This window comes from Ranitomeya variabilis, chromosome 2, assembly GCF_051348905.1.
Source record: "Ranitomeya variabilis isolate aRanVar5 chromosome 2, aRanVar5.hap1, whole genome shotgun sequence".
Lineage (NCBI taxonomy): Eukaryota > Metazoa > Chordata > Amphibia > Anura > Dendrobatidae > Ranitomeya > Ranitomeya variabilis.
Genome location: NC_135233.1, coordinates 243,151,905 through 243,169,987, shown reverse-complemented (window position 1 = coordinate 243,169,987; position 18,083 = coordinate 243,151,905). Strand labels below are relative to the sequence as shown.

The 18,083-nt window shown below is 48.2% G+C and overlaps 1 protein-coding gene across 1 annotated transcript in view; it reads left to right on the top strand.

Moving 5' to 3' along the window:
• The first annotated feature begins 10,346 nt into the window (after positions 1-10,346).
• The window catches only part of LOC143805245 (beta-1,4-galactosyltransferase galt-1-like), a 64,564-nt gene continuing 56,827 nt past the window's right edge, over positions 10,347-18,083 (top strand). The window contains exon 1 of the mRNA XM_077284316.1: positions 10,347-10,574. The gene's annotated coding sequence lies outside the window, so the exon portion shown is untranslated. The remainder of the gene's footprint in view (positions 10,575-18,083) is intronic.

Here is an 18,083-nt window from a genome sequence, read left to right as displayed (position 1 = left end):
AAGGAGAAAAGAAAAGCCGGCAATTGAATTACCGGCTGTTCACATATATCGCGCTGAATGAAATCTAAATACAGAATATATATATATGTGTCTCAATGACATATATATATATATATACTGTATATATGTTTTCCCTAACATTTGAGCACATAAATCCATTAGATGTCGGTTTTGCAAGCCTGCGAGAAAATATCGCAGTACGGATGCCATACAGATTACATACGGAGGATGCCATGCGCAAAATACGCTGACACACCCTGACTACGGATCAATATTTTGGGAACATTTCTCCGTATTACGGCCGTAGTACGGACGTATAATACGTGGCGTATTGTCTTACGCCAAGTGTGACTCCAGCCTAAGGCTTCTAGTAGACCTTTCAATATGGCGCATTTTTTTGGTACTAAAGAATTCCCCCCCAAAAAAAAATGGTTAATATTTTTTTATTTTGGAACAAAATCAAGGACCGCCTGCATCATTTGGAAAAATTTGCCACAAAAAAGGTCAGCGAATGCCAAAAAGACAAAAATAGAAAATTACGATTAGTCACCACTGATAAAACGTGCCCATTTGGATGCATTAGGTGCAAAACTCTCCAGTGCGAAAAGAAAGGCATCCAAAAAAGACTTAAAAAACCCTGCAAACAATGAATGGGGGCTAAGTGTCTCTTCATAGAGACATCGCAAGGACACAATAATCCACATGACTGAAGGGTTAATTTCCTCCATGCTGTTTCAAGGCCTTGCCTAATTGAATCTTGCTGTCTGTAGACTTTGGGTCTGTGCGGCCTGCGCCCGTCAATTAATATTAATGCATGCATCCAAGAGCTCTGCATTATAATGAGCCGTCCCTTATCCCCGATGTCCAAACGAGACAATGAAAATGACATTAAAGGGGATTCCACCTAATTTCATCCTCTGACACGTCATGGAGATGCATGGGGGTGACAGCTCGTAGTGCCAGCTGTACTACGCGTTGACAATTGTCATCATGACCAATGTCATCATCTGACCTGTTGGATTTTACATGATGTTCCCTTTTAAAGTAGTTGCCTGCCATGTACAATCTAATAAAAACAAACTGATCCCAAAGTGACTACTGTCAATCAGCTGTAATCTGTAGAGGAACCCAGCAGCGAGTGTTTAATTTCTCTGCGGCGCCACCACAGGAGAAGTTAAATATTACAGAATTCTCATATGAATCAATGAGCCAGCCTTATGGTGCATAGATATCCCAGGTCGTACAGAGCAAGAAATAAAGAAGCCATATACTCTAAATAGCTGTCAGCCAAACGTTCAGTTGTCCAAGAGGATGACTCTTTATACCCCCCAACACCCAAGCATGCTCATCATATATTCTCAGTGGGGAGAGGAGAATGAGACCCCAGACACCTCTAGCGGGGGGCACCTGGGTATACAAGGATTGGTGACATTGGGGTTCCCCCAACATTTACCATCTGAGAGAATTGTAACACTTCTACTTTAGATGGTTGTCTACATTACATCAGGTGTATAACTGTCCATCGTCCTTACATCAGATGTATAATCTGTCCATCATCCTTCCATCAGGTGTATAACCTGTCCATCATCCTTCCATCAGGTGTATAATCTGTAAGTTGGAGCGCCCCCATGGGGCCGTGCGGTACTCGGTACTGGGTCCTGCGGTTCACAGGGGGATGTCACGGTGGCTGACCCGGTCCGTGGTCCTGGGACGTCCGTGTAAAAGGGAAAGGTCTTTAAAGGGATAAAGTTTGTGTTCATAACGCCACCTGTGGAATTCGGTCAGGGTGACCAACGCTGCTTTAAGGGGTCCGCTGGGGTGATGTTATGGCAGATAGATGGTATACCTTCCCACAGGTGAAGTATGTCCCCAGGGCTTCCCAGTGTGTAGATGGTGGATGGTGAGAGGCGCAGAGAAGAACGAGGACACAAGGTTGCAGTCTCTTTACCTTTACTGAAGACATCAGCATCCACAGTCCAGGGCACCAGATCACAGGGCAGGCAGAGTCCGGCCGGTTTGGAGGCAAATCCAGAGTCACCTTGTCCAGGTGGAAATCAGTAGCCTTCCCTTGCGCTGCAGTGTAAGGGTATGTCTCCACGTTCAGGATTGCATCAGTCTTTGGTCAGGATTTTATGCAAGTAAAATCCTGACCAAAACTGCACCTGAGGTCACTGGCAGGTCACCTGTGGTGTACCTGCGTGTTTTGCTCATAGTAGCAACATGCAGCGTTTTGAAAAAACGCACAACGCATGCGTTTTCGCGGCAAAAACGCATGCGTTTTTAAACGCATAGTGGAGTCTGGATTTCATAAAATCCCATCCACTATGCTGTAACATCTGGACGCTGCGTTTTTGACGCAGCAGAAAAACGCAGCGTCAAAAACGCAGCGTTTCCTGAACGTGGAAACATACCCTTATAGTTCCTTACTGCCTAAGGCTTCACATAAGGTCCTCACAGATGTAATGTCTTTCTCTCTGTCCCCCATATAGGATAGGACAAACCCGTATGACTGGTGGCTTGAGGCTGTTTATAGGGACTCTAGCACGCCCCGGCCTCCAAAGGTTGCCACCGTGCCTCCTGGGTGTAGGGCGGACAAATAACTTGCAATTAGCTGTCCTGCTGGTCTCTGGAGCAAAGCATAAAGGTCATTACTCCCTCGGTGTTCCGGCCACTGGGCTTCTGCACCTCAGAAGGAGGCAGCCTGTGTAGGGCTGGTCCCCTTCTGGTATCCTCTCCTTTGCTACGACTTCCTTCGCGCTCGCTGCAATACAGTTCTGCCTTCGATGTCTCTTCCTAGGAGCTGCAGCTCTGAGGGCATGCACAGCTCCGTGTCCTTTCTCCTTCGTTCACTGACAGGATCCCACCCCTGTCAGGTACCAACTAACTGAGCTGAGCTCAGCCAGCAACTAACTCACTTTCCCTACAGGCGACCAGTTTTATCCATGTGGGGAGTGACCTAATAAATAGGAGCAGAAGCTCCCCCTGGTGGCCTGGAGTGTGAAATGTGTTGCATGTTTGTGATACCTGGATGCAGTTATCCTTCTTTGCCTCCAAACGTAGCATCACTCTCCCTGAGAGGAAAGCAATACCACTGCGATGACCAGGACCCTAGGGCGCCGCACCATCATCCTTACATCAGGTGTATAATCTGTCCATCATCCTTACATCAGGTATATAATCTGTCCATCATCCTTACATCAGGTGTATAATCTGTCCATCCTTACATCTATAATCTGTCCATCCTTACATCAAGTATATAATCTGTCCATCATCCTTACATCAGGTGTATAATCTATCCATCATCCTTACATCAGGTGTGTAATCTGACCATCATCCTTACATCAGGTATATAATCTGTCCATCATCCTTACATCAGGTGTATAATCTGTCCATCATCCTTACATCAGGTGTAAAATCTGTCCATCATCCTTACATCAGGTGTATATGGAGCGCCCCCAGATGCAGGGCCGCGGGGTACTCAGTACCGGGCCTCTCTGTCTCAGTTCTGGGGTCGTCACGGTGGCTAGACCCGGTCCGTGACCCTGCTAAGGGGCGTCCAATGAAAGTTGTAGGTGGTGGTGCGCGGTGCAGGTCGCAATGAATAACGAGGACACAGGGCTGCAGTCTCTTTACCTCTTTACTGAAGGCTTCAAGATCCTCAATCCAGAGCACTGTTAACAGGGCTGGCTGAGACCGGCCGGTCCGAAGGCACATCCAGAGTTCCCTTTGCAGGTTGAAATCAGTGCCTACCTTCTAGCGCCTGTGTGTGTTGTAGTACTTCCCTGCTGAGCACCACGGGATAGTCCTCACAACTGTCGTGTATGTTTCTGGTCTTTCTCTCTCTCTCTCCGTCCCCCAGATGATATGGATGGGACGCACCCGTATGACGGGGTAGGCCTGGAGCTATTTTATAGGGACCCTAGAGATGCCCCTCTCCCACAGTTTGCCTCCGTTGTCTTCGTTAGGTGTAATGATGAGACAGCCAACCTAAAGTTAACTGCCCGGCCGTAGTCTAAAGTAATGCGTGGAGTCTCTTACTTTCTCGGCGTTCCGGCCACCGGCTACGCGCCTCAGAAGGATGTTGCTGATCTTGGGGCACGACTCCTGGTATTGTCTCCTTTTTGCTGTATTTCCTTTCCTCACTCCTCCACAATAAACCTCGCTTCTTGTCCTTTCTTAGGAGTCTGCCGCTGTAAGGCACAGGCACAACTCCGTAACGATCTTGTCTCTTTCTAGGACTCTGCCAGGATCCCACCCCTGACAGGTCCTCTCTCTAGCTCTTCCCAGCTACGTTCTCCCTGACTTCCTGTCCAACCCCCATTTTTACCAGAGCGTGACGAGTGGCCTACTAGATAGAACCACTCCCCCTGGTGGCCGGAGTGTGAGGTGCAGTGTGTGTGTGTTACCTGGTCAGGTGAACTCCTTTTGTGCAATCAGACGTAACATCACTCCCCTTAGTGGCAGAGCGACATTACTGCAATGACCAGGACTCTGTGGCGCTGCATATAATCTGTCCATCATCCTTACATCAGGTGTAAAATCTGTCCATCATCCTTACATCAGGTATATAATCAGTTCATCATCCTTACATCAGGTATATAATCAGTCCATCATCCTTACATCAGGTGTATAATCTGTCCATCTTCCTTACATCAGGTGTATAATCTGTCCATCATCCTTCCATCAGGTGTATAATCTGTCCATCATCCTTCCATCAGGTGTATAATCTGTCTATCATCCTTCCTTCAGGTGTAGAATTTGTCCATCATCCTTACATCAGGTGTATAATCTGTCCATCATCCTTACATCATGTCACGCTGCTGCTATGCAGGTAGAAGCAGCTCCACTAGATGGCAATAGAGTGGAGGGAGGACTGCACACAGCAGGAGCAGACCTGCAGCGCAGCGAGGCTCCCACCATGTGGCAGCGGAATAGTAAAACAAGCCGGGTCGATATTAGTCTGTAGCGCAGTACAAAAGGAATAACCAAGCACAGAGTCAGAAACAAGCCAAATGGGTCAATACCGGTCAGGAGCAGATATGCCAAAGACAAGAAACGAAACAGCAGGTCAAAGTCCAAGCCACGACAGGTACCAGGGAATCCAAACACGAAAGGGATGGGAAGTGGGGAATAAACAGACACGGGTACAGTCAGCAAAAGCAGTAGGATGAATCAGGGTACGCAGAGTCAGGTATACACGCCGAAGGCAGAAACTATAGCTGACAACGCCTTCAGCATACAGCGGAGCTAAATAGCAAACCTGAACTCAAAATGAGGGAGAGCAAAGTTAACTCTTGACATGATCAGCCCGGGAAAAGGGCACACAGGACTCAAAACCCAGACTGGATCATGACAGTACCCTCCTCTCAAGGGGGGCCACCGGACTCCAGGTTTTCCATGATAACGTGCTTGAAATGCTCGAATCAGACGGCCAGCATGGATAGCTCGCGCTGGGACCCACCATCGATCCTCAGGGTCGTAACCCCTCCAATGAACCAAATACTGAAGTGAACGGCGGACCATGTGAGAACCACAATCCATTCCACTTCATACTCAGTCTGTCCATCCACAGAGACAGGTGGCGGAAGCGATGGGAAATTCAACAGCAGAAGGTACAAATGACTTCAGGAGGGACTTATGGAACACATTGGGAATCCGAAGCAACGGAGGTAAGCGTAAGCGAAAGGCAACTGGATTGACAACCTCAATGATTTCATACGGACCAATAAACTTGGAACCCAAATTAGCAGATGGGACCTTCAACAATATGTTCTTGGTAGACAACCACACTTTATCTCCTACCAGAAATACAGGTCCTAAAGATCGTTGCTTATCAGCAAAATGTTTGTGTCTGCCCTGAGCCTCCCCAATGTTGTTCTGGACTTCCCTCCAAACTACCCCAACCGCTGAACTGTCGAATCTGGTGAAAACCATAATTACAAAAGAACGGAGAGGTTCCAGTGAACTGATTAATCCGATTATTAAACGCAAACTCAGCCACGGGCAAAGTAAAGAGCACCAATCATCCTGTTGACACCACAAAATTTGTTCAAGTGACTGATTGGTCCTCTCCGTTTGACCGTTGGTCTCGGGATGGTAGGCCGAGGAGAAGGTCAGACAAATACCCAACCTTTTACAAAAAGCCCTCCAAAATCTGGACACAAATTGTGCCCCCCTATCAGAAACCACACTCAGAGGCATGCCATGTAACTGCACAACGTGCTCCTCAAACAACTTAGATAGTGTCTCAGTGTCTTAGTCTACGTTCACATTTGCGGTCTGCGCCGCAGCGTCGGGCGCCGCAGCGTCGCCGCATGCGTCATGCGCCCCTATATTTAACATGGGGGCGCATGGACATGCGTCGCACTTGCGTTTTGCGCTGCATGCGTCCCTGCGGCGCCCGCGTCCGGGCGCAGAGGATGCAGCAAGTTGCATTTTTGCTGCGTCCAAAATCAATCAAAAAAAGGACGCATGCGGCGCAAAACGCAGCGTTGTGCATGCGTTTTTGTTTGCGTTGTGCGTTGCGGCGCCGACGCTGCGGCGCACAATGCAAATGTGAACGTAGCCTTAGATAGTGCCTCAGCACTATCCAGTCCTGCCAAAGGTACAAAATGCGTCTGCTTACTGAATCTGTCAACCACCACCCAGGCCACAGTTTTGCCATTGGAAGGAGGAAAATCGGTGATAAAATCCATGGACAAATGAGTTCAGGGTCTATCCGGAACTGGCAATGGCACCAATTCCCCGGCCGGCTGATTGTGGGAGACTTTAGCACGAGCACACGGATCACAAGAAGATACAAACGTGGCGATATCAGAGGCCATAGAGGACCACCAAAACAACCTAGCAATAGCTCTCCGGGTGGCCAAGATTCCAGGATGCCCACTGAGAGCAGAATCGTGAAACTCTCGAAGCACCCTCAACCGGTATTGAACAGGAACGAAGAGTTTATTATCCAGCAAAGACGGAGGAGCAAGAGACTGAGCCTCACAAATCTCCTGCTCCAATTTAGAGGACACCCCAGCAATGACCACCCCATACTGAAGAATGGTGGAAGGAGGTTCGGGAGGTGATATCGGATCCAAGCTGCGAGATAAGGCATCAGCCTTGACATTCTTGGAACCTGATCAAAAGGTGATGAAAAAATGAAAGCGTAAAAAAAAAAGCAACCACCTCGCCTGTCTAGGAGTCAAATGTAGACTCAATGTAGGAAAGGTTCTTGTGGTCCGTATTCACTGTGATCCGATGAACAGCCCCCTCCAAAAAGTGCCTCCATTCTTCAAAAGCCAGTTTTATGGCCAATAACTCCCGATTCCCGACATTGTAATTTCTCTCAGCAGGAGAAAATTTATTCGAGAAATAGGCACAAGATCTTAAATTAAAGTGATGGTTCCTTGGGACAAAACCGCCCACACCCCCACGTCCGACGAGTCCACCTCTACAATGAAAGGTTCAGATGGATCTGGCTGGATCAACACAGGAGCAGACATAAAACATTCTTTTAAGGAAGAAAACGCTGTCACTGCTAGAGCAGACCAGTTTTTGAGATCAGCCCCCTTACGAGTGAGATTGGTGAGGGGCTTGACCACCTGATAAAACCCCTTAATGAATTTACGGTAATAATTGGCAAACCCAAAAAAACGCTGAAGACCCTTCAGGTCTCTGGGTTATACCCAATCAATAATGGCCTGCACCTTTCCAGGGTCCATATGAAACCCCATCATATCAGTCATCAGATGTCAATCATTAAAGATTATTTAGAAAACTTGACAATCATTCTATCATCACATGTCAGCCATCCTCAGGCAGTACAATGTCTGTAATATACCATGCATCACAGCTGTCACTCATCCATCGCATCTGTCACTCATCCATTTCAGTTATCACCCATCAATCACAGCTGTCAGTCATCCATTAAAACTGCCAGTTACCCACTGCATCTGCCACTCATCCATCGCAGCTGTCACCCATCAATCACAGCTGCCACTCATCCATCACGTATATCAGTCATCCATCCCAGCTGTCAATCATCCATCACATCTGTCACTCATCCGCCACGTATGTCAGTCATCCATCCCAGCTGTCAGTCATCCTTAACGTCTGTCACTCATCCACCACGTATGTCAGTCATCCATCCCAGCTGTCAGTCATCCATCCCAGCTGTCAGTCATCCATTACGTCTGTCACTCATCCACCACGTATGTCAGTCCTTCATCAAAGCTGCCAGTCATCCATCACGTCTATCACTCATCCACCACGTATGTCAGTCATCCATCCCAGCTGTCAGTCATCCATCCCAGCTGTCAGTCATCCATCACGTCTGTCACTCATCCACCACGTATGTCAGTCATCCATCAAAGCTGCCAGTCACCCATCACAACTGTCACTCATCCACCACATATGTCAGTGATCCATCCCAGCTGTCAGTCATCCATCACGTCTGTCACTCATCCACCACGTATGTCAGTCATCTATCCCAGCTGTCAGTCATCCATCAAGTCTGTCACTCATCCATCACGTATGTCAGTCATCCATCCCAGCTGTCAGTCATCCATCACGTCTGTCACTCATCCACCACGTATGTCAATGATCCATCAAAGCTGCCAGTCACTCATCACGTCTGTCACTCATCCACCACGTATGTCAGTCATCCATACCAGCTGTCAGTCATCCATCACATCTGTCAGTCATCCACCAGGTATGTCAGTCATCCACCTCAGCTGTCAGTCATCCATGCCAGCCGTCAGTCATCCATCCCAGCCGTTAGTCACCCATCCCAGCCATCAGTCCCCCATCCCAGCCGTCAGTCATCCATCACGTCTGTCAGTCATCAACCACGTATGTCAGTCATCCATCCCAACAGTCAGTCATCCATCCCAGCTGTCAATCATCCATCACGTTTGTCACTCATCCATCACATATGTCAGTCATCCATCCCAGCTGTCAGTCATCCATCACGTCTGTCAGTCATCCACCACCTACTGTATGTCAGTCATCCATCCCAGCTGTCAGTCATCCATCCCAGCTGTCAGTCATCCATTCCAGCTGTCAGTCATCCACCACGTATGTCAGTCATCCATCCCAGCTGTCAGTCATCCTTCACATCTGTCAGTCATCCATCCCAGCTGTCAGTCATCAATCACGTCTGTCAGTCATCCATCCCAGCTGTCAGTCACCCATCATGTCTATCACTCATCCATCACGTATATGAGTCATCTATCCCAGCTGTCAGTCATCCATCACATCTGTCACTCATCCACCACGTATGTCAGTCATCCATCAAAGCTGCCAGTCATCCATCACGTCTGTCACTCATCCACCACTTATGTCAGTCATCCATCCCAGCTGTCAGTCATTCATCCCAGCTGTCAATCACCCATCACGTCTGTCACTCATCCATCACATTTGTCAGTCATCCATCCCAGCTGTCAGTCATCTATCACATCTGTTACTCATCCACCACGTATGTCAGTCGTCCATCAAAGCTGCCAGTCACCCATCACGTCTGTCACTCACCCACCACGTATGTCATCCATCCCAGCTGTCAGTCATCCATCACGTCTGTCACTCATCCACCACGTATGTCAGTCATCCATCAAAGCTGCCAGTCATCCATCACGTCTGTCACTCATCCACCACGTATGTCAGCCATCCATCCCAGCTGTCAGTTATCCATCACGTTTGTCAGTCATCCATCCCAGCCGTCAGACATCCATTCCAGCTGTCAGTCACCACGTCTGTCAGTCATCCACCACGTATGTCAGTCATCCATCCCAGCAGTCAGTCATCCATCCCAGCCGTCAGTCATCCATCCCAGCTGTCAGTTATCCATCACATCTGTCAGTCATCAACCACATATGTCAGTCATTCATCCCAGCCATCAGTCATCCATCCCATCTGTCAGTCATCCATAGCAGCTGTCAGTTATCCATCACGTCTGTCAGTCATCAACCACATATGTCAGTCATTCATCCCAGCCATCAGTCATCCATCCCATCTGTCAGTCATCCATAGCAGCTGTCAGTCATCCATCACGTCTGTCAGTCATCCACCACGTATGTCAGTCATCCATCCCAGCCGTCAGTCATCCATCCCAGCTGTCAGTCATCCATCCCAGCTGTCAGTCATCCATCCCAGCTGTCAGTTATCCATCACGTCTGTCAGTCATCCATCCCAGCTGTCAGTCATCAATCACGTCTGTCTGTCAGTCATCCATCCCAGCTGTCAGTCATCAATCACGTCTGTCAGTCATCCATCCCAGCTGTCAGTCATCAATCACGTCTGTCAGTCATCCATCCCAGCTGTCAGTCATGCCTGGACGTTCTGCAGCAGCTGATGTGCTCCCTGAGCTGCACATTTCCACTCCTTCCTCGGGCGGAGTTTCCCGAGCCTCCCTCCCTCCCCCAGCCGAGCAGCGTGTCCCAGCAGAGCGGATCACTATGTCCTGGGGTGAGGATCTAGCTGACCGTCAGTGCTGAGGGCGCCGCATACCGCTCACCGGATCTCTGCTGGATCTCCCGGGTCCTCTGCCTGCGAGCAGCAGCCTCTCTCCCCGGGAAGAGCCCCAGTCACAGGTCAGACCCTCACTGCTTCTTATAGGGGGATGGGGCTGCACTTAGGAGTAGTCTTATGTGAACAATGGGGGGAAGAGACCAGACCTGAGGGGAGTCTTGGGGTGACAAAGTTATATAGAGTATTTATCTGTGTGCAGTCCTGGTGGTGCTGTTACCTTACACTTATCTGTGAGCAGTCCTGATGGTGCTGTTACCTTACACTTATCTGTGAGCAGTCCTGATGGTGCTGTTACCTTACACTTATCTGAGCAGTCCTGATGGTGCTGTTACTTTACACTTATCTGTGAGCAGTCCTGATGGTGCTGTTACCTTACACATATCTGTGAGCAGTCCTGATGGTGCTATTATTACACTTATCTGTGAGCAGTCCTGGTGGTGCTGTTACCTTACACTTATCTGTAAGCAGTCCTGGTGGTGCTGTTACCTTACACTTATCTGTGAGCAGTCCTGATGGTGCTATTTTATTACACTTATCTGTGAGCAGTCCTGGTGGTGCTGTTACATTACACTTATTGGTGAGCTGTCCTGATGGTGCTGTTACATTACATTTACCTGTGTGCAGTCCTGATGGTGCTGTTACATTACACTTATCTGTGAGCAGTCCTGATGGTGCTATTATATTACACTTATCTGTAAGCAGTCCTGGTGGTACTGTTACCTTACACTTATCTGTGAGCAGTCCTGGTGGTGCTGTTACCTTACACTTATCTGTAAGCAGTCCTAGTGGTGCTGTTACCTTACACTTATCTGTGAGCAGTCCTGATGGTGCTGTTACCTTACACTTATCTGTAAGCAGTCCTGGTGGTGCTGTTACCTTACACTTATCTGTAAGCAGTCCTGGTGGTGCTGTTACCTTACACTTATCTGTAAGCAGTCCTGATGGTGCGGTTATGGTGGTGCGGTTACATTACACTTACCTGTGTGCAGTCCTGGTGGTACTGTTATATTACACTTATCTGTAAGCAGTCCTGGTGGTGCTGTTACCTTACACTTATCTGTGAGCAGTCCTGGTGCTATTTGCTTACACTTATCTGTGTGCAGTCCTGATGGTGCTGTTACATTACACTTATCTGTGTGCAGTCCTGATGGTGCTGTTACATTACACTTATCTGTATGCAGTCCTGATGGTGCTGTTGCATTACACTTATCTGTGTGCAGTCCTGCTGCTGCTGTTACATTACACTTATCTCTGAGCAGTCCTGATGGTGCTGTTACATTACACTTATCTGTGAGCAGTCCTGATGGTGCTGTTACATTACACTTATCTGTGTGCAGTCCTGGTGGTGCTGTTACATTACACTTATCTGTGTGCAGTCCTGGTGGTGCTGTTACATTACACTTATTGCTGAGCTGTCCTGATGGTGCTGTTACATGACATTACCTGTGTGCAGTCCTGATGGTGCTGTTACCTTACACTTATCTGTGAGCAGTCCTGATGGTGCTATTATATTACACTTATCTGTAAGCAGTCCTGGTGGTACTGTTACCTTACACTTATCTGTGAGCAGTCCTGATGGTGCTATTATATTACACTTATCTGTGAGCAGTCCTAGTGGTGCTGTTACCTTACACTTATCTGTAAGCAGTCCTGATGGTGCTGTTACCTTACACTTATCTGTAAGCAGTCCTGGTGGTGCTGTTACATTACACTTATCTGTTAGCAGTCCTGATGGTGCGGTTATGGTGGTGCGGTTACATTACACTTACCTGTGTGCAGTCCTGGTGGTACTGTTATATTACACTTATCTGTAAGCAGTCCTGATGGTGCTGTTACCTTACACTTATCTGTGAGCAGTCCTGATGGTGCTATTATATTACACTTATCTGTGAGCAGTCCTAGTGGTGCTGTTACCTTACACTTATCTGTGAGCAGTCCTGATGGTGCTGTTACCTTACACTTATCTGTAAGTCCTGGTGGTGCTGTTACCTTACACTTATCTGTAAGCAGTCCTGGTGGTGCTGTTACCTTACACTTATCTGTAAGCAGTCCTGGTGGTGCTGTTACCTTACACTTATCTGTAAGCAGTCCTGGTGGTGCTGTTACATTACACTTATCTGTTAGCAGTCCTGATGGTGCGGTTATGGTGGTGCGGTTACATTACACTTACCTGTGTGCAGTCCTGGTGGTACTGTTATATTACACTTATCTGTAAGCAGTCCTGGTGGTGCTGTTACCTTACACTTATCTGTGAGCAGTCCTGGAGCTATTTGCTTACACTTATCTGTGTGCAGTCCTGATGGTGCTGTTACATTACACTTATCTGTATACAGTCCCGATGGTGCTGTTACCTTACACTTATCTGTGAGCAGTCCTGGAGCTATTTGCTTACACTTATCTGTGAGCAGTCCTGATGATGCTGTTACATTACACTGATTGCTGAGCAGTCCTGATGGTGCTGTTACATTACACTGATTGCTGAGCAGTCCTGATGGTGCTGTTACATTACACTGATTGCTGAGCAGTCCTGATGGTGCTGTTACATTACACTGATTGCTGTGCAGTCCTGATGGTGCTGTTACATTACACTGATTGCTGAGCAGTCCTGATGGTGCTGTTACATTACACTGCTGAGCAGTCCTGATGGTGCTGTTACATTACACTGCTGAGCAGTCCTGATGGTGCTGTTACATTACACTGATTGCTGAGCAGTCCTGATGGTGCTGTTACGTTACACTGATTGCTGAGCAGTACTGATGGTGCTGTTACATTACACTGATTGCTGAGCAGTCCTGATGGTGCTGTTACATTACACTGATTGCTGAGCAGTCCTGATGGTGCTGTTACATTACACTGATTGCTGTGCAGTCCTGATGGTGCTGTTACATTACACTGATTGCTGAGCAGTCCTGATGGTGCTGTTACATTACACTGATTGCTGAGCAGTCCTGATGGTGCTGTTACATTACACTGCTGAGCAGTCCTGATGGTGCTGTTACATTACACTGATTGCTGAGCAGTCCTGATGGTGCTGTTACGTTACACTGATTGCTGAGCAGTCCTGATGGTGCTGTTACGTTACACTGATTGCTGAGCAGTACTGATGGTGCTGTTACATTACACTGATTGCTGAGCAGTCCTGATGGTGCTGTTACATTACACTGATTGCTGTGCAGTCCTGATGGTGCTGTTACATTACACTGATTGCTGAGCAGTCCTGATGGTGCTGTTACATTACACTGCTGAGCAGTCCTGATGGTGCTGTTACATTACACTGCTGAGCAGTCCTGATGGTGCTGTTACATTACACTGATTGCTGAGCAGTCCTGATGGTGCTGTTACGTTACACTGATTGCTGAGCAGTCCTGATGGTGCTGTTACATTACACTGATTGCTGTGCAGTCCTGATGGTGCTGTTACATTACACTGATTGCTGAGCAGTCCTGATGGTGCTGTTACATTACACTGATTGCTGAGCAGTCCTGATGGTGCTGTTACATTACACTGCTGAGCAGTCCTGATGGTGCTGTTACATTACACTGCTGAGCAGTCCTGATGGTGCTGTTACATTACACTGATTGCTGAGCAGTCCTGATGGTGCTGTTACGTTACACTGATTGCTGAGCAGTACTGATGGTGCTGTTACATTACACTGATTGCTGAGCAGTACTGATGGTGCTGTTACATTACACTGATTGCTGAGCAGTCCTGATGGTGCTGTTACGTTACACTGATTGCTGAGCAGTACTGATGGTGCTGTTACATTACACTGATTGCTGAGCAGTCCTGATGGTGTTGTTACATTACACTGATTGCTGAGCAGTCCTGATGGTGTTGTTACATTACACTGATTGCTGAGCAGTCCTGATGGTGTTGTTACATTACACTGATTGCTGAGCAGTCCTGATGGTGCTGTTACATTACACTGCTGAGCAGTCCTGATGGTGCTGTTACATTACACTGATTGCTGAGCAGTCCTGATGGTGCTGTTACATTACACTGATTGCTGAGCAGTCCTGATGGTGCTGTTACATTACACTGATTGCTGAGCAGTCCTGATGGTGCTGTTACGTTACACTGATTGCTGAGCAGTACTGATGGTGCTGTTACATTACACTGATTGCTGAGCAGTCCTGATGGTGTTGTTACATTACACTGATTGCTGAGCAGTCCTGATGGTGTTGTTACACTACACTTATTCTGTCCTGGTGGTGCAGTAAACAGATTGGATATTTGGATGAAGGTTTTTCTGTTTCTGGAATGATTTTCTCATGGTAAAATTCCTCTGAATTGTGATGAAATTTGCAGGCTTGTAGAGCCAGACATGCGGGGTCTGCAGCATTGGCTGGCATGCTGGGACTTATAGTCGCCCTTGGAATCCCACCAGCCTCTGCTCACTGCTGTTACCAGGTAATCATTCTTTTGCGTTGTGTAATGACGGATAGCAGAGTTTCTTCAGCGCGTTCTTGGCTCGTCTGTGATTCCTACGGCCGCTCTTATACATAAGGGCAGTATCTGCAGATACACATATGTTGGGGGGAATGACAATCAGCCCTGCTGAATTTCACCATGTCCAATGCAGCAGCTTGTCTTAAAGGGAAGGTCCATCCAGGTCATTAATGTTTTTTTAATTATTACATCTAAAATGAAAAGCAAATTTGAAAATAGTTAAAGGGGTTGTCGAGTTTCTAAAATAAATAAAAATCTCAGCAAATGCTGTAAAGGAAAAAAATGTTCCGTCGATTCTGTGCAGAGGGTCTGGCCGTCCACCCGGTCTAACAGCATCGGACTGGCCGCGTTCTCACATTCTGGCCATTCATAAATAAAGACTCGGAGAACGGGAAGTGAACAGGGTTTTCTTTTTGTTCCATAGCATTTACTTACTCAGTGCTTGTCTTCAGCTCCCATACATTTGATGTGTTTCTATGGTAACAGACTACAAACAAGCCCCTCTCTGTAGTCAGTGTTCACAGTTATACTGTTCTCATTCTGCCCCCAACTTTCCAAGCCGTGGCCCTGAAGTTCTGTGCTCCTCGCCATGTTTTATATGTCATGGCCTTGATACAGAAGCAGCAGAAATGGGGCAACAACTGCGATACATTCTCTGCGGCTCTCACACCTCCAGCCTGTGACTGGAGCCACCGTATCCAGGGAGCTGGGTTTTGTTACATTGTTTCTCTTGTCTCTGTTCATTCTCTAAGTACCTTATGTTATTTCCATGTATTATTATTATTATTATTATTATTATACAGTATTACATGGCTGTTCTCGGATCCTGAGATCTGGGACAGTGATGCAGTTAGTCTAGACCAGAGGTCCCCAACCTTTTTAGCACCAGGGACCGGCTTTAAGCAAGACCAGTTTTCCATGGCCCGGTGGGGGTGGGGCAGGGGCGGGGCTTTGGTCATATGGGGGTGGGGTTATGGAGGGATGGAGCTTAGTGCATACTTATCATATAATTATGACATTTATAATGAGAATGTGATTCAACTTACCATAGGTTCAGAATGAGTGGGAGCACCATGCTTGTTTCCCTGGTGCTCTGCACCATTATTGCCCCATAGCTGTGCCATATAGTGCTCTGCACCATTATTGCCCCATAGCTGTGCCATACAGTGCTCTGCACCATTTATTATTGCCCCATAGCTGTGCCATACAGTGCTCTGCACCGTTTATTATTGCCCCATAGCTGTGCCATACAGTGCTCTGAACCGTTCATAATTGCCCCATAGCTGTGCCATATAGTGCTCTGCACCGTTCATAATTGCCCCATAGCTGTGCCATATAGTGCTCTGCACCATTATTGCCCCATAGCTGTGCCATACAGTGCTCTGCACCATTATTGCCCCATAGCTGTGCCATATAGTGCTCTGCACCATTATTGCCCCATAGCTGTGCCATACAGTGCTCTGCACCATTATTGCCCCATAGCTGTGCCATACAGTGCTCTGCACCATTATTGCCCCATAGCTGTGCCATATAGTGCTCTGCACCGTTCATAATTGCCCCATAGCTGTGCCATATAGTGCTCTGCACCATTATTGCCCCATAGCTGTGCCATACAGTGCTCTGCACCATTATTGCCCCATAGCTGTGCCATATAGTGCTCTGCACCATTATTGCCCCATAGCTGTGCCATACAGTGCTCTGCACCATTATTGCCCCATAGCTGTGCCATATAGTGCTCTGCACCATTATTGCCCCATAGCTGTGCCATACAGTGCTCTGCACCATTATTGCCCCATAGCTGTGCCATACAGTGCTCTGCACCGTTTATTATTGCCCCATAGCTGTGCCATACAGTGCTCTGCACCGTTCACAATTGCCCCATAGCTGTGCCATATAGTGCTCTGCACCATTATTGCCCCATAGCTGTGCCATACAGTGCTCTGCACCATTATTGCCCCATAGCTGTGCCATACAGTGCTCTGCACCGATCATTATTTCCCCATAGCTGTGCCATATAGTGCTCTGCACCATTATTGCCCCATAGCTGTGCCATATAGTGCTCTGCACCATTATTGCCCCATAGCTGTGCCATATAGTGCTCTGCACCATTATTGCCCCATAGCTGTGCCATATAGTGCTCTGCACCATTATTGCCCCATAGCTGTGCCATATAGTGCTCTGCACCATTATTGCCCCATAGCTGTGCCATATAGTGCTCTGCACCGATCATTATTTCCCCATAGCTGTGCCATATAGTGCTCTGCGCCGTTCATTATTTCCCCATAGCTGTGCCATATAGTGCTCTGCACCGTTTATTATTGCCCCATAGCTGTGCCATATAGTGCTCTGCACCGTCCATTATTGCCCCATAGCTGTGCTGCTGCGGCAATAAAAATAATAAATTACATACTCACCTCTCTTGCTTGCAGCTCCTCGGCGCCATCTTCCCGGCGTCTCTCCGCACTGACTGATCAGGCAGAGGGCGGCGCGCACACTATATGCGTCATCGCGCCCTCTGACCTGAACAGTCAGTGAGGAGAGACGCCGGGAAGATGGAGCGGCGCCCGGCGTGTGGAACGTGGACAGGTGAATATGTCATACTTACCTGCTCCCGGCCTCCCGCTCCTTCCCCCGGACAGCTGGTCTTCGGTGCCGCAGCCTCTTCCTCTATCAGCGGTCACCGGCACCCCTGATTAGAGAAATGAATTATGCGGCTCCGCCCCTATGGGAGGTGGAGCAGCCTATTCATTTCTCTAATGAGCGGTCCCATGTGACCGCTGAACAGGGGAAGAGCTGCGGCACCCGGAGACCGTGGGACGGGCAGGGGGAGCGTCAGGATCGCCGGGACTAGGTAAGTATGCCTCAGCGCCCTCTCCCCCCTCACCCGCCGACCGTGACTCGAGTATAAGCCGAGGGGGCACTTTCAGCCCAAAAATTTGGGCTGAAAATCTCGGCTTATACTCGAGTATATACGGTAGCTGTCAGCGGCGCCGCGGACCGGCTGAAAAACCCCAACGGCCCGGTCCTGGTCCGCGGACTGGCGGTTGGGGACCTCTGGTCTAGACCAAAATGGGATAAATGCTGGTAGCCAGGAGCCATTGCACCTAGAAGTTTTTTCGGCT